The 14,170-nt window shown below is 45.2% G+C and overlaps 1 protein-coding gene across 3 annotated transcripts in view; it reads right to left on the bottom strand.

Annotated features, from left to right (window-relative positions):
* LOC138656739 (UPF0462 protein C4orf33 homolog) overlaps positions 1-14,170 on the bottom strand; it is a 140,742-nt gene that overhangs the window by 83,515 nt on the left and 43,057 nt on the right. The window lies entirely within an intron of this gene.

Raw genomic sequence — 14,170 nt, 5'->3', positions numbered from 1 at the left:
TGTGTGTGGCCTCCACGTGCCTGTACGACCTCCTTACAATACCTGGGCATGCTCCTGATGAGGAGGCAGATGGTCTCCTGAGGGATCTCCTGCCAGAACTGGACTAAAGCATCCGTCATCTCCTGGACAGACTGTGGTGCAACATGACGTTGGATGGTGCGAGACATGATGTCCCAGATGTGTTCAATCAGATTCAGGTCTGGGGAACGGGTGGGCCGGTCCATAGCTTCAATTCCTTCATCTTGCAGGAACTGCTGACACACTCCAGCCACATGAGGTCTGGCATCCTCCTAATTCAGGACAAACCCAGGGCCAACTGCACCAGCATACAGTCTCACAAGCGGTCTGAGGATCTCATCTCGGTACTTAATGGCAGTCAGGCTACCTCTGGCGAGCACATGGAGGGCTGTGCGCCCCTCCAAAGAAATGCCACCCCACACCATTACTGACCCACTGCCAAACTGGTCATGCTGAAGGATGTTGCAGGCAGAAGATCACTCTCCACGGCGTCTCCAGACTCATCTGTCACATGTGCTCAGTGTGAACTTCTTTCATCTGTGAAGAGCACAGGGCGCCAGTGGTGAAGTTCCCCATCTGTGGACGTCGAGCACTCAGAACATCCTCATGGAGTCGGTTTCTAACAGTTTGTGCAGACACATGCACATTTGTGGGCTGCTGGAGTTCATTTTGCAAGGCTCCGGCAGAGCTCATCCTTTCACAAAGGCTGAGATAGCGGTCCTGATGCTGGGTTGTTGCCCTCCTACGGCCCCCCTCCACGTCTCCTGGTGTACTGGCCTGTCTCCTGGTAGCGCCTCCAGCTGCTGGACACTACGCTGACAGACACAGCAAACCTTCTTGCCACAGCTCACATTGATGTGCCATCCTGGATGAGCTGCACTACCTGAGCCACTTATGTGGGTTGTAGAGTCCGTCTCATGCTACCACGAGGGTGAAAGCACAACCAACATTCAAAAGTGACCAAAACATCAGCCAGGAAGGATTGGTACTGAGATGTGGTCTGTGATCCTCACCTGCAGAACCACTCCTTTATTGAGTGTGTCTTGATTGCCAATAATTTCCATCTGTTGTCTGTTCCATTTGCACAACAGCATGTGAAATTGATTATCAAACGGTCGGTGTTGCTTCCTAAGTGGACAGTTTGATTTCACAGAAGCTTGATTTACTTGGAGTTATATTCTGTTTAAGTGTTCCCTTTATTTTTTTGAGCAGTGTATATATCACAAGATTTGGCAGCTGGATAGGTGCCGCTGTTTGCATTTATTCTGAAAGTTTTCACAAGGGCAGTAGGTAAAAGAAAGAGGACCATGTCATTCTCCAAGACTGCTAGTTAATTCATGCTTCCCGAACCATGGGAGCTTTAGGCTATGTGCACACATTCAGGATTTTTCGCTATAAAAACGCAATAACACCGTGAAAAAAAAGCATACATTAAGCATCCTATTATTAGAATGCAATCCGCAATTTTTGTGCACGTTGCGTTTTTTTCCGTGGCGGAATTGCATTCTGGAAAAAAACGCAGCGTGTTAATTCCTTGTGCGGAATCGTGGAGATTCCGCACACATTGGAATGCATTGATCCACTTACTTTCCGCATGTGGCTATGCCCACCATGTGGGAAGTAAGCGGATCATGTGCGGTTGGTACCCAGGGTGGAGGAGAGGAGACTCTCCTCCAGGGACTGGGAACCATATACCGTATATACTCGAGTAGAAGCCGAGAATTTCAGCCCATGTTTTTAGGCTGACATTGCCCCTCTCGGCTTATACTCTAGTCATTCCCAGGATTCGGCAGGGGAGGGAGAGCGGCAGCTGTCTAATCATACTCACCTGCTCCCGGCGCGGTCCCTGCTTCTCCGGGCGCCGGCAGCTTCTTCCCGTGTTGAGCTGTCACGTGGTACTGCTCATTACACTAATGAATATGGACGTGACTCCATTCCCATAGGGAAAACCAGGGACGTGCAGGCACCGCGCCAGGAGCAGGCGAGTATATGCGCATTGCGCGATATTCACTTCTCCTCATTCCACTGCCGGACTCAGTCTTACGCGTCCTCTGTCGGACGTTCAGGTAAGAGGGCGCGATGACGTGGTTGGTGTGCGCCACCCTCTGCCTGAATAGTCACTGCGGAGGACGCTGAAGAGCAGCGGACAGTGACGAGAGGCAAGTATGTCATTTTTTTTTTTATTGCAGCAGCAGATATACTGTACAGTTAATATCAGCATAAACTGCATTTTATGGGGCCATAATCTTCTTTTATGCAGCATTATATGGGGCAAATTTCCTATGGAGCCTCTTATCGGGCAATAATCAACATTTGTGCAGCATTATATGGGGCATATTTTAATATGGAGCATCTTATGGGGTCCATCATAAACTTTATGGAGCATTATTTGGGGTCTATTTTGTATGGAGCATCTTATGGGGCCCATCATGAACTGTATGGAGCATTATACGGGGCTCCTGATTCAATATGGATATTCAAAAACACAACCTACTGATGTCTCAATTAATTTTACTTTTATTGGTATCTATTTTTATTTTTGAAATTTACCAGTAGCTGCTGCATTTTCCACCCTAGGCTTATACTCGAGTCATTAAGTTTTCCCAGTTTTGTGTGTCAAAATTAGGGGTCTCGGCTTATACTCTAGTATATACGGTAATTCTTGATAAAAAAAAAATGAAAAAAAATTAAAATAATAAATCGTGATATTCTCACCTTTCGGCGTCCCTCGCAGCCTTCCCGCTCCTCGCGATGCTTCCGTTCCCAGCCACCTGCGGTCAATGGGAGGAGTGCAAGATCAGCCTGGAGGCAGCCAGCATCCAATGACTGAATAGAGAAAAAAAGCCAACCAGCACTCCTAATGTGAACACGTGCACGCCGCAAAACTGTATTATAAAATTTTATATATATATATATATATATCATAAAAAATTGGAACAGCACAATGCTCACCGGTGGGTGCCAGGCCTTCTGGGCAGATTGGTCCACTCATCTGCCCACATAAATACAAAAATCAGCAAATGAAGGCAGCACTCCAAGTCTTCATGAAGGTAAAAAAAGGTGTCTTTTATTGAACCCACATCTCTGTGCGACGTTTCGGCTCACACTGAGCCTTTTTCAAGCCTTGAAAAAGGCTCAGTGTGAGCCGAAACGTCGCACAGAGATGTGGGTTCAATAAAAGACACCTTTTTTTACCTTCATGAAGACTTGGAGTGCTGCCTTCATTTGCTGATTTTTATATATATATATATATATATATATATATATATATATATATATATATATATATATATTATATATATATATATATACACACACACACAGGATAGAGGTCTGTATATATGTGTGTGTGTGTGTGTACATCTATCTATATATATTTTGCCCGCTTTTCAAAGGCCCCGGCTGTTTAAGAATTGGACAGCACTCGCATGGTCTGAGTGCTGTGCGCTTTTTTTGTTGTTGCACCCATCGACTTCTATTCCGGGATGCAATCCGATTTTTGATGACAATAGTAGCATGAGCACACAATCATCAAATAACATCGGATTGAATTCGGACCAATTTTTTATTGGATTGCATTCATCCGATGTAATCGCAAGTGGGCATGAGCCCTAAATGTTATGTTTTCTCTGAGTTCCACATGGTTCTTCACCCATTAGGGAGACTAAAGCTCCCAGGGTTCGGGAAGCATGAATTAGCTGGTAGTTTGGAGAACGACATGGTCCTCTTTCGTTTACCTGCTGCCTGTGTGACACGTGTGAGTCAGAATAAGGCTGGAATCACACTGTCGTATTTCTCGTGCGAGAATCGCATCGTAAACCTTGTACTGGCTGTCGGCTCTCCTGAGCGGAGCTTGACCGCTGCATAGTAATCCATCACGCGGTCATGCTCGGGTCAGGAGAGGTGCCCGGCCAGTCCGTGCGATTATCGCCTAAATGCAAATAGCGGCAGCTGCCGGAGCTTGTGAGGCGGCATCACACATATAGTGACACCGCATGCGATCCCTCTGCTAGCTGGGCACCATTAAGATCCTGTTCTACTGAGGGACATCGCTAGTCTTGCCCATTCTTCAGGTAAAAAAAAAAAAAAAAAGACTGTTCCATAAATGTGAAAGACAAACGCAATCGTTCTTAAAGGGACGATAGACTCAAAGATTACTTATAGATTCACAATGTTTTATAGACCTCTCCGAGCTGAAGATCTAGGTTGGGGACATCGGCTTTATTCAGGAGAATGCCATGGAAGACCGAGAGGTTCCTGACTTTCCTACGACAATAAAGCAACAAAGGCTTAGTAATGTGTCTCACACAGATAAGAACTCTATACGGCACATTTAGAAAGAGTGGCCCAGCAAAAAATTTAGCGACATCCGCTAAATCCACAAAAAAAAAAAAATATTCTGGTACAGGAGCAAGACAGAAAATGAAGCGAAGGACGGATAATGATACCACACCTCAAAGCGAAAAAGGGCCACGATGTCCAAAAATATAACAACCCTGTCACTCAGAAGTATGACAGGCGCTATTCTGGACAGCATAGGCCGCTTTCACACATCAGTTTTTTGCCAATTGCAATTCGTCGAATTTTGAAAAAAAAACGGATCCACCGCAGATTGTGAAAAACTGACGCAACGGTTTTCACCAAATTCGACTAGCTGATCCGGATATTGGATCCAAAAAAATTTGGAGCATACTTAGTTTAAAAAAAAAAATGGAATCAGTCACCAGAATCAATCATTTGATGGATCCTGCGCCATAGGCTTTCATTCTAGCAAACGACGGACAGCACCGCATCTGTCGCTGTTTGTTTTTTCGACGGACAGAAAACTTTACTTTATCCATCGTCTCCGTCCGCCGGACTGACAATTTTTGACGGATCCGTCGAACTACAGATGAAACGTGATGCCATCCGTCGCTAATACAAGTCTATGAGGAAAAAAAACGATCCGGCGGCATCAGTTGCTGCATCCGTTTTTTCAAAATTTGACGGATTGTGCCTGATGGCAAAAAACTGATGTGTGCAAGGGGCCTAAGAGAACATAAAACATGTGTGAAAAAGTAAAACAAGGTCCAAAGTTTCATGTTTTAGACTCTGACCCCATTGACTTCAACTAGACCATCACGAACGGCGCAGCGCACACTCGCAGTCTTACCACTGGTTTTCTGGGGTAAAAGCTGTGATGAATTGGCCTCAATGTCTCTGCAGGGGAATAACCGAATCCTACTTTTGGGGGTTTCAGACTGAGCCTACAATGGGGTCTGTAACATGTGGTAGCCTGAACCTGGCCCAACCAATTCCAGTGATCTCTTTGGCAGCCAATATCCTGCTGTATGTGGCGGGTTTTGCATTGTTCTCCCATCTTTGGGTGTATGTATAGTCAGACAGCAGAGCCAAACTTGTCATAGACCAGTCGGGCCGTGGGCATGCGGCGGCGCTCATTGGCATGCCAGGCTTGTGCTGCCACTAGTTACTCAGAAGAATATAAAACCAGGGATTTCAGCAAGTACTGTAGTTCATGAATGATGGATGGATAAATATTAGCAGAAAGTGATCTTGCACAGGGGGAGTGCAGAATTCCTTTGTTTAATTTCATGCTGAGATGTGCTTATGCCAACAACGAGGTCTCTATATAATGATGGGAAAGGTCAGAGATGTCACTGTGAATTTACATGAGCATCCTTAGCTAAACAGTAGACGGTAGGGGCATTAGTGTTCATGTGATCTGCCAAATACTGGAGATGTTCACAGCTTTACTGAGTGGTTTCAAGGTGAATTACAGAAATATTGAGAGTGTAAAGATGGCCGATTCATGGCTCCTGCACCTACAGGCATCACTGCCCCATAGGGATCATCACTTGTCATTATTGCCCTTCTTATCCCCCACACTAGATCCAGGTAGAGCAGGTTCTTGCTATGTAATCTGAGAGAATATTCTGGGCAGACACCAGGATTCCAGCGATGTGTCACTTACTGTGCTGTTTCAATACAATTGTTATATCAGCAGGAGATTATCACTACAGGACAAGCTTCCTGGTGCCTTGTAGTCCAGCCATAGTAGTCAGGGTTATACATAAACATCTGAGCTCTGCCAACTCTGAAGCAGAGAAAACTGATTTTGTCACAACTGGTGCATCCAGTCACATGGTAATACCGCTCTGGAATTAGGGTCTCTGTCCCTACATCATGCTGCTGTCAGATTACATAGCAAAACCTGATGACAGATTCCCTTTTACAGGAGCACTCCTGGACCCCATATGAAAAAGAAGGGTTAGTCCGAAATTAATTTCTATGATGTCTTCAGCTTTGAGAATTTCTTTGGGAGCTAAGAACTGTAGATGGAGCATCACTGCTGATGTCATGCTGATTGACAGCCAACTCCCTGTAGTTAGGCAATGGTGAGCCAGCTGTCAATCAGCATGACATCAGCAGGGATTCCATGTTTAAAGAGCAGAACGGAAAAGGAGTTACTCTGTCGACGTGATGACCCTAAAAGAGGGGGACGCATCGGAGGAAGCAGTCAGTGACCGCTCTGGGCAAGAGCAAATACCACGGGGCAAAATAGGCAGGTAGTTAGCAAATACCTACCAGTAAGTTCTTAGCCAAAGAGCGGGGGAAAAAAGTAGTCCCAGATAACCCTTTTAAGCCCATATAACAGCTGGATATTCTCTAATACAGCTGCACTATTGGAAGAAATCAGATCCATTAGGGTATGTGCACACGTCAGGATTTCTTGCAGAAATTTTCCTGACAAAAACCAGACATTTCTTGACGCATTTTTTGTGCATTTTTCCCAAATGCATAGAATTGCGGGAAAAACGCAGAAAATTCGCAAAAATAATGAACATGCTCATTTTTTTACCGTGATGCGTTTTTTTCGCGGAAAAAAATGCATCCATGTGCACAAAACATGCAGAATGCATTCTAAATGATAGGATGCATAATGTATACGTCTTTAATAAGAGTTTTTATAGCGTTTTTAGTGCGAAAAAACCTGAACGTGTGCACATAGTCTTAGATTGCTATGAATTACTAATTATGAAGTCTGACAAGCTACTAATCATTTAAACCTGCTTGTCTGGGGCACATGACTGGTGCCTTCTATATAAAAGTGCAACACTAAATTAGCGTCCGCTAGCCAAGACGCCCTAATTACCCAAACAAAGGACCTTCACAGTCAGAACAGAGCTGCCATCACTTCCATTGTCTCTAGCACTCTGCCCTTTCTATTTCAGCTTTTTTCAGTCCACCGATGTACCAGTATAGCAGGCCTCCTTCACCCCTACGACCAGTGACATGCCAACAATATGGGAGAGTGACATACGGCTGTGAGGACACATGGCAGGACTACCACACCCATAATCCACATTCAGATGATGAGGGGATTTCAGCTGTGTGTGGGGCCCCCAGACAACCCCCTATAAATCACATATCAGCAATCCTAAGCTGCATCGATGGAAACGTCTACTATATTGTTGTGCACACTTTGCAGATTTGATGCGTTGTTTGACATGCAGATTTGCTAGCAAAACCTGAAGCAATCCTGATGCAAAGTGAATGAGAAACCTGACATCTCATGCGCACGTTGAGTATTTGTGACTTGCAGGAAATAATCTGCAGTGCGTCACTTCTCTGTATTACATAACTGACTTCACTTAAATCAGTCAAAAAAAAAAAAATCACGAAAAACCGCACCAAAAACCGGTTTTACGTACCGGTAATAGGATTTTACAGAGTCCACGACAGCACCCACAACGAGAGAGGGGATCCGCCCACCTTCCGGACAGGAACCTACAGGTTAAAAAGGGGCGGTCCCCCTCGCCCTCCAGTTTGTGTTCCAGAGTACAAGGGTTACCGCCAATGAATCAGTACATGACAATATCATATTAAACACTACTAAATACCACCACCTCTATAGAGTGAACTCTACGGCACACCTTCCAACAGAGTGCAGGAATAAGAACTAAATACGGGGGGGGGAATGTATGGGTGCTGTCGTGGACTCTGTAAAATCCTATTACCGGTACGTAAAAACCGGTTTTCCTATCGCCACGACAGCACCCACAACGAGAGACTTTCAAAGACTATTTAACTGGGAGGGACCACAGCACTAAGTACTGAACGGCCAAACTGTAAGCTGGAATTAGCAGATAGATCAAGGCGATAGTGCTTATAAAAGGTGGAAGGTGATGACCAAGTTGCCGCCTTACATATCATTTCAATGGGGACATCTGCCTTCTCCGCCCAGGATGATGCCATGGCCCGAGTGGAGTGCGCCCTGATGCCTTCTGGTGGTGTTACTCCCCTGGCAGAATAGGCAAGACATATCGCTTCTCTAATCCATCTAGCGATAGAGTTCTTCGTGACACCAGAACCCTTTTTCCAATTCTGGAAAGAAATAAACAGAGCCCTACTCTGTCTCCAGCTTTGTGTCCTATCCAGGTATTCTAATATCGCCCTCTTTACATCTAGGGTATGATATTTTTTCTCCTCTTCTGAACCTGGATTTTCATAGAAAGATGGTAAATAAATCTCCTGACTTCTATGAAATTTAGATGCTACTTTTGGTAAATATGCAGGATCAGGCTTTAAGACAATCTTATCCTGGAGAATTATTAGATAGGGAGGATCTACTGATAACGCATGTATATCACTGACCCTCCTGGCAGATGTTAATGCTAAGAGTAGAGCTGTTTTTAAGGTTAAATTTTTTTATTGAAATAGAGTCTAATGGCTCGAACGGAGGTTCAGTCAACGCCTCAAGTACCAAATTTAAATCCCAAGGGGGTACTCTTACAATATGGATTGGGTTAGAACGCTGACATGCCTTAATAAATCTAGCAACCCATCTATTACCAGCTATATCACTGTTATATAGAGCTCCCAAGGCTGAAACATGAACTCTTAGAGTGTTGACCGCTAAGCCCAATTCCCAACCTTTCTGAAGGAATTCTAAAATAGCTGAAATCGGAGCCTTATCTCCTAATGGTTGCTGATGAAACAAAAGGAATTTTTTCCAAATTTTCGAGTAGATCTTTGTAGTGACCTCCTTCCTACTTTTCAATAAAGTAGCTATTAAAGCGTTAGAGAACCCCCTCTCCCTCAGAAGCTCCCTCTCAAATTCCAGGCCGTTAAGTGAAGAGTCTCCAAATTTGGATGATGAAAAGGGCCCTGAGAGAGGAGTTCCGGAACCACTGGCAACACCCAGGGATCGGTCACAGACATTGTCATGAGGAGAGAGAACCAAGGCCTCCTGGGCCAGAAGGGGGCAATTAGGATCACTCTGGCTCTTTCCTCCCGGATCTTCCTGAGAACTATCGGAATCAGACACATTGGGGGAAAGGCATATGCCAGCTGGAAGTCCCAACGGACACGAAGGGAATCCACTATAAATGGTTGGTCTGTTATGTGTAAGGATGCGAACTTCCTGACCTTCCTGTTCTTCCTCGTAGCAAACAGATCTATTGTCGGCAACCCCCACAGATTAACTATCTGATCGAATATCTGTTGGTCTAGGGACCACTCTCCCTGACGAAGGGAATGGCGACTGAGGTAGTCCGCCTCTATATTGAGTTCCCCTCTTGTATGTACTGCCGACAGGGATTGTAAGTGTTTCTCGGCCAGGGACAATATCTGTGCTGTAGTGGTCATCAGGGATCGAGACCTTGTCCCCCCCTGATTGATGTAGGCTACCACAGTCATATTGTCTGTTTGTATCTGTACATGCGTATTCCTCAGGGATGGTAGTAAGGAAAGAAGAGCCTGATAGACTGCAGTAAGCTCTTAGATTCGAGGAATTCTGGGACTCCTGACTCGACCATCGCCCTTGGGTTAGAATGTCTCCCATATGGGCTCCCCAACCGAACGGGCTGGCATCTGTTTTAACTATATTGTTCGGAGTGATGGTCCAGAGAACTCCTTTTGACAAATGTGCTGGATTGAGCCACCATCTCAGATCGTGAAGAGTGGCGGGAGATAATTTGAACTTTCTGCTCAGAGCACCGTGAAGATCTTTTTCTGCTCGAAGAACTTCGTACTGAAGTATTCGGGTATGAGCCTGAGCCCATCTTACTGCCGATATACACGCAGTCAAAGATCCTAGTAGAGACATTGCGTCTCTTAAACTTAAGTTTGGAGCTTTTCTTACGGCCGTGATCCTTTGAACGATCTTCCGCTTCTTCTCTTCTGGTAGGAAGGATGACTGATCTTCTGAGTCTAGAAGAACTCCTAGGAACATTTGACGTCTTGTGGGTTCCAGTTTTGACTTTTCCCAGTTGATTATCCATCCGAGATCCTGTAGGGATGATATTATGGCATTTACCCTAGACGTACACTGGTCAATTGAATTTCCTACTATCAAAAAATCGTCTAGATAGGGCACCACAAGGGTTTTTCTTTCCCTAATATGGGCCATTACTTCAGAGACAACCTTAGTAAAAACTCTAGGTGCCATGGACAGGCCAAAGGGCATTGCCAAAAATTGAAAAGGTTTAATCTGATGGTTTACCCATACTGCCATCCTGAGGAATTGCTGGTGATTTCTGTGAACTGGAAGATGGTAGTACGCATCTTTTAGATCCAAGACCGACATGTAGCACCTAGGAAACAAAAGCTTAGTTGTTGACTTAATGGATTCCATCTTAAAAGCGTGGTACTGAAGATATCTATTCAATTTACGTAAATTTATGATAGTCCTAAAGGACCCATCAGGTTTAGAGATTAAGAATAGCGGAGAATAAAAGCCTGTCTTCTCCTGATGTTTTGGTACTTCTTCAATAACTCGCTTTGTAAGCAATTGTTGAATCTCTAATTCTAAGGCCTGTTGTTGGGCCGGAGTGTTCAGTGATGTTATCACAAAATGATCTGGGGGAGTTCTCAAAAATTCTAATTTTAACCCGGACTCAACCACCCCCATTATCCAGGCACTAGAAGTAATCTTTTTCCATCTATCTGAGAAGAACTTTAGTCTTCCCCCTACTGGTAGATCTGTTCTATCTGTAGTTACGTCTACGTCTTGAGAAAGATGAAGGGTTCTTATAGTATCCACCTTTCTTCTTATGATCTCATGTTTCCGAATCGCGATTATATCCCTGCTGGTCTGGCTGGAATCTCCTGAAGGGCATGCGTCTTCGGAAGGCATTCCTAAAAGTGGGATTAAACGTTTTAGGAAATCCCTTCTTCCGATCTTCTGCCTTTGCAAGGATGTCATCCAGCACCGGGCCGAATAGGTACTCACCCCTACATGGAATGGAGCAAAGTTTGGCCTTAGCCTGGGCATCCCCCTTCCATGTCTTTAGCCATAGAGCCCGTCTGGCTGCATTCGAAAGACCTGCCGATCTTGCAGCCAATTTCAGAGAATCAATTGAGGCGTCTGCTAGATAAGCTGCTCCTTCTCTGACCCGAGACAGGGAATTCAGCAACTTATCCCTGGGTACCTTCGCTTTAAGCTGCTCCTCCAGCTGAGTCACCCAGACCATGATTGATCTGGCCGGCTTAAAGGCTCCAGATGAGGACTCCCATAGTTTTTTAAGGAGCATGTCAGCCTTTCTATCTGAAGGATCCTTGAGGAGCCCTACATCTTCTAACGGAAGTGAGGCTGTTTTTGAAGTAGAGGCTATTGCCGCATCTATTTTAGGAACCTTCATCCACTGTGACAAAATGTCATCTTCAAAGGGGTACCTTCTTTTTGAAGCTGAAGGTAAAAACCCTTTATCCAGCTTGTCCCACTCCCGTTTGACCAGATCTTTAACAGAATCCACCACTGGGAAAGCTTTCCGACTTCTCTGGCTCAGCCCTGCGAACATGATCTCCTGGGTTGTGTTTGGTTCTTTACTCTCTGCAACCCCCATAGTTGCACGGACTGCCTTAATTAAGGTTTCATTACCCTCCATGGAAAAGCAAGGTCTTCCCTCCTCATCTGAAGAGGATGCCGAAGAACTTTCCGAACACTCGCCTTCTTGTACTGAAGGGCTGGAATCGGACACCAACTCCACACTGCTTTTTTCATGCCATCTGGTCTTAAGGGATGATTTTATTTCTTCCCTAATTACTTCCCTCAGATCCGAAACCCGGAGAGGGGCCTCTTCGTCTAACATACGACATATGCATAATTGGCATAACTTTTTAACATAGGTGTCAGGTAGAGGCTCTGTGCATACAGCACACTGCTTATGCTTGGATTTGGAGACCTTTTTCCCCTATAATAAAGCATAGTGTAGAAAACGGCTGTATCAGGCAATGGTTTACATATTACACTCACCACTGCTGAAAAAATGTAGAGTACCGGTTTTTGAGGGGGTGAGGGGCGACGTGACGCTGGTTTGCCAGGATCCTGCTGCCCACGTTCGCCGCTATGAGACCTGTGCTCTCCTGCCTGTCGGTGTTCAGCGTCTCCTGCTGAAGACATATTGCCGCACACACATCTCACCTGAGCGCTGCTCCTTTTCAAAAGTCCCGCGCTCCTCCTCCCGGTCTCCTCCGGAAGTCGATCGATCACTTCCGGGACATAAGCGCCGACCTGCTCCCGCAGCGTCGCGCGCGTGTGGACGACCCAGGGCGGCGTGCCTTCCCCTGGGAACGCCACTTCGGCATTCAGCCGCTCCTTGCCAGACGAGGGGGGAAGCTGGACACAGGACTTCCCCCGACGCTGCTTCCGGGCCCCCGACTCTGCCGTTCTCACCTGGACACCGCACAGAGGCTTGGCGGACCCGGGTAGGTGAAACGATCCTGTAGGCTCCCGCCGTCCGGACAGGAACCCAAACTGGAGGGCGAGGGGGACCGCCCCTTTTTAACCTGTAGGTTCCTGTCCGGAAGGTGGGCGGATCCCCTCTCTCGTTGTGGGTGCTGTCGTGGCGATAGGAAAATGCCCGTTTTTCAGCTGCATTTTTCCTGCTAAGAGATGCAGAAATCATTGCATCCATTTCCTCAACGTGTGCACACAGTATTAGGAGAGCAGGTGGTGAGCAAGGCTTTCATCACAGAAGGGTGGGTCATACATAGGCGGACCATGTCATTGTAAGGACTTAACCCTCCGTCACATACAATATTCGGACTAACGAGTTCACATACAATGTGCCTGTCAGGCGCCTGCTGGAAAAATACCTATAATATCTAATGTTTGCAATTTCAGTGCTCTAAAAGTGATCAGTGACCTTCATAGGGATGTAATAAAAGAGACTACACATAATCAGTTGCAAAAAAAAACCATTTACTTAACATAAAACTAATAACTATGAAATACAAACTTTTCAAAACTCCCGCCAAATAGTCCCCAGTTCGACTCTCTCAAAAAAATGTACAAAGAAAATTTTTGAACACAAACTTAATTTTAAGGTACCTTAAGTACTATTAAAAACATATTCAATCAGAAGTAGATGCTGAGGTTTCCCCAGAAAAGTCACACTTGCAGAGCAAATAGCAAGAATTACACACCATTTTTGCATGTGTCAGGCAAATTGCTTTATAACATTTGAGACATTCATAATTTGAAAGCCTTCTGGTTCCGCTTTCCGTTTGGCAGGTGGTGCATCTCCTTCTTTTGTGAGGTGGTGCAGATGGTGACTTTTCACCATCATCTTCTGGGCGGAACCTTTTGAGCTGAACTTGAAGGCGAGAGGGGATACCGATTGTTTTCACACTTCTCCTGCGTAGCTCTCCAAGTACTAGTTCATGGGCCAATTTTTTCAGATACAATCGTCTACGGAGTGGTTCAAGCTTGTTTTCAAGATAAATTACTTGTGAATTTATACCACCCAAATTCAACATAGCAAAAAATATGACCATTGGCCAGCGTTTGATGTTTCTGCTGACGTTGAAAGTGGAGCACATCTGATCTGCTGTATCCACACCCCCTTTGGTGGCATTGTAAAATGTAATTATCTCCGTTTTTTTTTCTGCCCCAGTCCCAGGATCGATGGCAGCATCATCATGAAGTGTTGATAGAAGAAGTACGATTTTTTTGGCATGTGGTACATAGGAAACTAAAGCCTTTCCATTATGGAATGCAAACATACTGCTGTACTGTTGTCTCTCTTTCACACTTACAAACTGTGGCGGCAATTCCCTTTTGTTTTTTCTTACAGTTCCCACATATGACAGCTTCTGAATTTTCAGATAATCAATCAGATCACAACTTGTAAACCAATTGTCAGCTGTA

The sequence above is a fragment of the Ranitomeya imitator genome, chromosome 1, assembly GCF_032444005.1.
Source record: "Ranitomeya imitator isolate aRanImi1 chromosome 1, aRanImi1.pri, whole genome shotgun sequence".
Lineage (NCBI taxonomy): Eukaryota > Metazoa > Chordata > Amphibia > Anura > Dendrobatidae > Ranitomeya > Ranitomeya imitator.
The sequence above is the reverse complement of the archived record's forward strand: the minus strand, read 5'-3'. Positions and strand labels throughout refer to the sequence as shown.